This window comes from Onychomys torridus, chromosome 19 (assembly GCF_903995425.1).
Source record: "Onychomys torridus chromosome 19, mOncTor1.1, whole genome shotgun sequence".
Classification (NCBI taxonomy): domain Eukaryota; kingdom Metazoa; phylum Chordata; class Mammalia; order Rodentia; family Cricetidae; genus Onychomys; species Onychomys torridus.
The window spans coordinates 42,618,650-42,627,340 of NC_050461.1; the positions used below are offsets into that span (position 1 = coordinate 42,618,650).

General features: G+C 40.2%; 1 non-coding gene across 1 annotated transcript; it reads left to right on the forward strand.

Moving 5' to 3' along the window:
* Nucleotides 1-232: 232 nt before the first annotated feature.
* LOC118570754 lies at nucleotides 233-365 on the forward strand. The gene has a single exon (XR_004943246.1). It is a non-coding gene; the product is annotated as a small nucleolar RNA SNORA70 (small nucleolar RNA).
* The last annotated feature ends 8,326 nt before the right edge of the window (nucleotides 366-8,691 follow it).

The following is an 8,691-nucleotide window of genomic DNA, read 5'->3' on the forward strand; positions in this document are numbered from 1 at the left end:
GGCAAACCTGGAAAGAAAAAATATGCGTAGCAATTTGGACTTTCTGTAATTTGCTGTTTGCTTTTCCCCCCTAACCACTGTGTGTGTGTGTTGTAATAAGAATAAACAGATTTTTGTTCCACTTTTTGAAACATGATCTTGACTTCCTATAAAGACTAGGCTGGCCTCAAACTCACTCCTTCTTATGAGTGCTGGGATTAAAGGTGTGCACCACCACATTCGCTGAATAAAAGTACTTCAAGTTAAGTTCACTACATTCCTTTCCTGATTCGGGCCTGGTGAGTAATGGCTGCAAACACGTCTCTAGGAGCAGTGTGTGTAGCCTAAGCTTGTGTGGGTTTCCATGAGGATCTGTGGAGACTGTTTCTGGTGGATTTCCCAAGCAAAGCATCAAACAGTTATGCGCTGTCATTGGGAAGCTCCAGGGCCCAGTGGCCAGGATTCACATGGCCGAGGCTATTATGTCCTTCCACTCCAAGCTGTAGAACTGGGAACATGTGATGGAGGCCCTGTGCAGAGCCGTGTTCAAGTTCCCTGGAAACCAAAAGATGCACATCTCAAAGAAGTGAGTGGGGCTCCACTAAGTTTAAAGCCAGTGAGTTTGAAGATGTGGTAACTGAAAAGTGGCTCATCCCTGGTGGCTGTGGGACCAAATATATCCCCAATCATGGTCCCCTGGCAAACAGTGGGCCCTGCATTCCTGTGTGCTGAATCCCACACTCTGCCTGTCATACTTAGCAATAACTCTCACATCAATCTATTACACATGAAGTAGATTAGGTCCAGGCAGAAGGTAAGTTTGAAACCATTCTTTTTAGACACTTTTATTGTGTGTATTAATGTGCATGTGTTCACGTGCCTACAGGTGCCCCGTGGAAACCAGAAGAAGGTATTGGGGAACTTAGTTGGGGGAGTCTCACCCTCCAAGTGCAAGGGGCCTCTAGGAGGATGGTGCAGCTATGAAGAGGTCTAAGGTAAAAGCAACGTTACCTGTCTGCTTTTTTTTTTTTTTTTTTTTTTTTTTTTCTGTTTCTTCCTGAGTCAGTGAACCTACCTCCTCTGCTGTCATCGGATTGTAGCTTCTCCAGCCTTCCAATGTGGACCAAATAACAGACCCTCGAGGGATCTGCCAGGTCTCCAGCGCTGTATTGGGACTGTTGAAGTATCCAGCTTCATGCGCTGAGCAGCTTCTCAACCTCTCCAGCATGTATATGCCTGCCCACTGTTGGACTAAGACCCTATCATATAAGCAGATCTAGTAGATCACCATTTATAATATGTATGGACGTACGCATGCGCACACAGACACGTGCAGGCGCTATTGCTTTTGTTCCTCTGAAGAACCTGCGTTATGGCTAGAGGTAAGATACTCATATTTAGTTAGTGGAACCAACCATATATGCCAAGATAAATATTTATTGGCGCATGTAATAAGGATGCAGTCAACGTACAATGTTCCAAAGTAGCTCTTAAGTAAATAAATGAGAGAATGGGTATTGGTGAACTAGTTAAAGAGAATTCAACAAACACTGAAAGAGAACTAGAGAAAGATGTCTAGGCTACAGTGCAAAAGCTGATTAACTTTCCACTGGGCTATTGAACTGCATTTTCAGTTATCTATTATACTAGAGAGGACGTGCCTACCTTGTTAACAGATAAATATGTACAAAATTTCATACCTAATAAACATTGGACCTTGGCCTTTAATAATAGATAGTAAAATAAGTAAAGGCATTGAAATCTTATGGAAAATGAAATAATCCTTAGCTGGGCAAATCCCTCTAGGGAGGTGACTGAGGCAAGAGGAGACGAGCAAATCCAAGCCCCGCCTGGGCCAAGTGGGCTGGACTGTCCTGGTGTTCAAGTCTCTACCATTCAAACTGTGTTCCACAAACTAAGTCCAGGTTCTTTTTTAGTCTTCTACTGGAGGAGTGCGCTCAGTAGCCCCCTTCGGCCAATAGCATTTTAAAAAAATATAGCATGAATATTGAGTTTGGGGAGCTTCTTCTAATGCTCATGAGAATGTAAAATAATGAAATCAATTCGACAATTCCCCAAGAAATTAAACATACAGTTGCTATACAACCCATCACTTCCTTTCCGCTATAAGAAAACATGTCACTCAAGCTTTTGCGTGAATTCTTATGAAAACATCACCCAGAATAAACCTATCCTGAGACAACCCAAATATGTGTTTAACAATAAATGAATCAACAACTGTTATATCCTGGAATGGGATGGAATAAAACCAATGAGCTAATGATACTTGTCACAACACAGATGAGCCTGAAAACATGGTGCTAAGTAATAAGACACAAAGTACCATGGATAGTATGATTCCATGTGTATGAAATGAGCAGACTAAGGAGATCTGCAGGGGTAGGAAGTAAGTTATTTGTTGCCAAGGATTGGATGCAACAGTAGAGAAAATGGGAAATAACTACTAAAGAATTTAAGGTTCATTGGGGAGATGACAAAAAAAATCTCTTAACATTAATTTTAATGACAGTTACACAACACTGTGAATATTCTAAAAAGTCACTAAGGTTGTACACTTTAAATAGATAACTTGGGGTATAGAGAGATGGCTCAGTGATTAGAAAGCATTGGCTGCTTTTCCAGAGGACTGGATTAATTCCCAGAACCCACATGGAGGCTCACAAGTATTTATAACTCCAGTTCCAGGAGCTCTGATGCCTACTTCTGCCCTCCATGGGAACTTCATACACATGGTACACAGACATACATGCAGGCAAAACATGCATACACATAAAATAGATAATAATAAAAAATATTTTTAAAATAGATGACTTATATGTCAATTTTACTAAATTATTCTGTCTGGTGTTTTTAAGTTCTTTGAGTTTTGAATCCCTAGTTTTTTGAGACAGAGTCTGGTATGTAACCCAGGCTAGCCTCAGACTCACAATGATCCTCCTGGCTCAAAATCTGAAGTATTAGGATTGCCCAGTCCACCAACTTTCAATGGAGAATGCCCATAAATCTAATTACTCAGAATTTAGAAAAGCAGATGTACGGGGCTGGAGAGGTGGCTCAGAGGTTAAGAGCACTGCTTGTTCTTCCAGAGGTTCTGAGTTCAATTCCCATCAACTACATGGTGGCTCACAACCATCTGTAATGAGATCTGGTGCCCTCTTCTGTTCTGTGGGTGTATATGCATACAGAACACTGTATATATAATAAATAAATACATCTTAAAAAAAAAAAAAAAAAAGCGGGTGTGCTCCCACTACTCTACAATGGGGTACTGATTTTCACTTTGTAGAAGTAGGTAACAACAATAATTTTGATTTATTCAAATTCTTCCCCCAAAGACATATCTATTTTTAAAGCAATCCATTACAAATACTTTTGAGAAATTTGTCATTGAGTTAGGTTGCATGGAGCATGCAGATCTATCCAAGAGGTGTTCCTTGCCCACACAGAGCTCAGCATAGCTGGAGAACATAAAAACACAGGTTTTACATTTTTTTTTAAAAAAAGATTTATTTATTTATTATGTATACAATAGTCTGCCTGTGTGTATCCCTGCAGGCCAGAAGAGGGCACCAGATCTCATTACAGATGGTTGTGAGCCACCATGTGGTTGCTGGGAATTGAACTCAGGACCTGAGTAGTCGGTTCTCTTAACCACTGAGCCATCTCTCCAGCCCCAGGCTTTACATTTTAATGACCCTAAATTGTTTGTGATGGAGTAATGTCTAACCTAACTCTTAGTCTGTTACAAGTCAGAACAGGTTGCAGCATGAAGGGCCTGGGCAGCTCTGAGATGTCATCACAGAGGATTTGCGACTAAACCCTGCAGTGTTAGAAAAAAAAAAAAAAAAAAAAGAAATGCTCTCTCTGCAGGTAGAAGGAAACCTGTCTCTAAGCCAGGGACCAAGATCAGCAAAAGCAGAGGGGCAGAACATCTCAAGCATGTAATTTTAGAGTAATGAATTCAGAATCTCATAAATTGTATGTTAAGATGATTACATGGCAAACGTATTTTTGCCTTTCTCAATCGCTTTTTGGACTAATTATACACTTTATATGTTTCCCAATTCGAAATTTGTAATGTAGACAATAGATGAGGATATAAGCATGATAGCTCTGTAACAAAGAAAATATATAAAGATATAATATTTGGGATATTTATTGTGAACAGAGAGAACGTGGGTCTTATTAAAATCAAGAGATAAGCCATTCCATATCCCCTGTTTAATAAAAGACATGAGTTCAGTGGTGCTGTCTCATTTCTCCTGATGGCAGAAACTTGCATAGTGTAAACTGTTATAATCTACTTGCTCATTACTTTCAGGAGTGAGTATGTATGTTCATGCACCCAGAAGCTTAGTTGGCAAATGTTATCAGTTATGGAAAGACTAATACACAATTAACAATCTCCCTAAGTTACCAGTCCTGTTCTGTGTTCAGTACATGAAATTGCTTTTCACAAGTAAATATGTTTATATTGAAAACATATTTTCTTTTTAGAAAATATGATGTAATCTCACTCTGAGAAGATGATTGACTTATTTCAAAAAATCTTTAACTTTCAGTTAAATGTCCAGGTCACTTTGAGGCCACTTAAAAGCACCTGAATAAAACAGCTCACAGTTTAATTAAGTTTACATGTCCCAGGTGGGGTGGCAATTGCTTCTATGCTACAATCATGACTAGAAATGTTTCCACCCAATAAATAAAAACACAATTTCACTTCAACATATCAATCTTTTTAATAGTCACTTTAATGTACTTAGTTGTATGGCCAGGCAAAATCAGAACTGTTATGCTTAGAGCTACAGGTTACAAGAGGCATAGTCCTACGTTCCAGTTGCATTGTCTGATATATTAGAAAACACACTCATATGGAAGTTTATTATTTATTTGTTTTCATCTATAAACTAAGATCTCTGAAACCAAAGGACTAACAGAGATTCAATCCCCTTGACATGAATGATTTTTCTCCTCTACTGAAGGGCTACACCACAACATCAAGAGTCCATGAAACACCTAATGTAGTAACATATACAGTCTGTGACTTAGAAGAGTCATTACTTCAAGAAAAGAAAGTCTGTTGAGGATGTAGTGCAGCTGGAGGAGCACTTACCTGACATGCATGGAGCTCTGGAAACCAAGGATGGCTGTGAATTCCTGTAATCCTAGTACTAGAGGAAATTCAGGGCTATCCATGGCAACACATAGTGAGTTCAAGGCCCACTGAGTTACACAAGAGCCTGTATCAAAAGTAGGAAAGGGGGAGGGAGGGAGGGAAGGAGAGAGGGAGGGAAAAAGGAAGGGATGGAGGGAGGAAGAAAGGAAGGAAGGAGGGAGGGAGGGAGGGAGGGAGGAAGGAAGAAAAGAAGGAAGGAAGGAAGGAAGGAAATAAGGAAGGAAGGAAGGAAGGAAATAAGGAAGGAAGGAAGGAAGGAAGGAAATAAAGAAGGAAGGAAGGAAGGAAGGAAAGAAGGAAGGAAGGAAGGAAGGAAGGAAGGAAGGAGGGCCTTGCATTTTGTTTCCATGGACAATATAGCCACAGAGTGCTTTGTTTGGAATATTTTCTACTACTCTTTGAAGGCAACAGTTCCATATTTAAACAGCACTTTAAGCCTCACTCTTTTTTAAAGGACAGTCTAGGAAGCAGTATTTGTGCTGGGATACTATTCTAAGTTTTGAGACTATCATCTTTCCAATTTACATCCATCTAAAACAGGAAGAGCAGCTCTGGCACATTTAGCTGAAGCAGAAAGCATATGCTCAGCAGTGAGTTTCCTCGTTTATGCTTTATCTTTTAGGCACACAGCCTCCTTTAATCTTAGTAGTTAGTGGGTATGGACCTGCTCATTTATAGTATAGCATCCTGCAAGCCATATCTGCATCATTTAGCTCATTTTGAGTCTCGCTGTAGAAGGAAGAGAAACATAACCAAGTTTCAAACTGCCAAAGTATGTTCTATTGGATCTAAGAGTGGTTCTGGTGTCCCAGCAACTCTAAGAACTAAATGCTGAAAAGCTGGCAACCTTTGATCTCTTCTCTGGGGTTCTGCCACTGAGCATGACTCAGCCTTTCTCTCCCGTGCCTTCCATTCCTCTTCCTTTGCCCAGCTTTCTCTCGAATGTCACTCAGTCCAAGTCATCAAAAGTATGTGTCTGATTGGTTTCACCACTAGAATCCAGTGCAATTATCCTTGGCAGAACCCTCAGGCCACACTTTCTAGTCGGCCAAGCCACACTTCCACAAAGAACACAGGCTCCTACACAGATGACCATCTGGGGCTAGAAAGGGAGTACAGGGTAATGCAACATAACTTTATATACTATTCCTACGTACAATTTCTACCCAAAATGATCTGGCAGTTTCATTAGGATGCACAGAGCCAAGCTGAGGCTTCTTTCATGGTTAATTGATCTAAACCTTTCAGAAGTGCCATACCGTGACAGACAAAGGCCAGAGGAGTCACCCAGCTTAAAGGTGACAAAGGCTTGACAAAATGAAATTCATGATCCTAAATTGGACCCTGACCCTGGAAAAAGATGCACTAAAGGACATTACTGGACCTAATAGCAAAAAATGTAAAATGACTATATGGATTATTGTATTTATGCTGTTTCTTTATTTTTGAAATTTATTTAATTTTATTTTATTTGCATTTGTGTAAAGGTGTCAGATCTCCTGGAATGGGAGTTACAGACAGTTGTGAGCTGTCATGTGGGTGCTGGGAATTGAACCCAAGTCCTGTGGAAGAGCAGCCAGTGCTCCTAACCCCTGAGCCATCTCTCCAGCCCAAGTTTCTTAATTTTAATGACTCTATAATATTCATTCATGAAAGAGAACATAGCCTTTTACTATCAGGAAACCATCAATAAAAAATTTAGAATGGACTCTTCTCAGATTACTTTATAATCAATCATAAATATAAATGTAACATGTATGTGTAACATTAATATATTTAACATGTATATGACATTAACAGATAATGTTTTATAAACCATCATAATCATGTTTATGTTTATATAGTATACCTACTATGTGCATAAATGTAGATATATACATATATATTCAATATAAATATAATGAACACATAGGTAAAGGTGAGAGAAAATTAGAAGGGAGGTGAAGGTTATATATCCAATATGCATTGTTCATGGTTGGTGGATATCACGAATGTTCTATCAAAACCAAAAATTAATATGTTTGTATCCCTCCATAATTTTAAAATTTATTGACTAATAATAAATTCACAAGCTACAAGAGTTTCATTGACTGCAATTTACCAGTAATCATATTTTTCTTGATAGTATGGCCACTAGCAATCTTAATCATTAAAATTAACTCATACATTACACTGTTCATGGTAGTATATGTGTGGAGGGGGAGAAAGACAGAGACAGAGAAACAGACAGATGGAGGGGGTATGCATGGGCTCTTGTGGTGGTCTGAATAAGAATGACCCCCATCAGCTCATATAGCTGAATGTTGGTTTCCAGTTGGAGAACTGTTGGGAAGAACTAGGAGGGCTGGCCTTGTTGGAGGTGTGTTCAGGGGGGATGGGAGCTTTGAGGTTTCAAAGACCCATACCACCACCCACCCTGCCTCCAACTTCCCAAGAAGATGTAAGCTCTCGGGTACTGCTCCAGCGCCATACCTTCCTATCTGCCACCACACTCCCCACCATGATGGTCATGGACTCACCCTCTGAAACTGTAAGTGAGCCCTCATATGAAATTCTTCCTTTTATAAGTTGTCTTGGTCATGGTGTCTCTTCACAGCAACAGAAAAATAACTAAGACATGTGTCCAAAGAAACCTCGCTGAAGGCAGAAGCAGAGATCTAGCAAATATGTAAAAGGATTGGACTGACAAGATGACATGGTAGGTAAAGTGCTGTCTCTGCAAGCTTAAGGACTGAGTTTAGATTCCCCAACACACGCACACACACACACACACACACACACACACACACACATGCACATACACACACGCACATACATACACACATACACACACATACACACATGCACACACACATACACACACATACACACACATACACACATGCGCACACACACACATACATACACACACATACACACATGCACACACACATGCACATACACACACACATACACACATGCACACACACACGCACATACATACACACACATACACATACACACATACACACACATACATACACACACATACATACACACACACACACACGCACATACACACATGCACACACACACGCACATACATACACACACATACACATACACACATACACACACACACACACATACATACACACACATACACACATGCACACACACGCACATACATACACACACATACACACATGCACACACACGCACATACATACACACACATACACATACACACATACACACACACACACACACACACCAAAGCAGACAAATAAATAAATGAAACAAAGTAAGTCACTGAAGGTGGTTGATGACAGTGATCCTCCCGGTGCCTAGATGCCAACATTCAGGACTGTGGATGGAGACAGGGCATAGGAATGATCAGGATGGACAGTCAGACTGAAAGGTTAGACTGAAGAGACAGACAGGTGAGCAGAAAATCAAGTGGGTGGCATCAATCAGGGAGCTGTGTGGTGCAATCAAGAGCTCTCTAACTGCTCATCCCTTGCACGTGTGCCCAG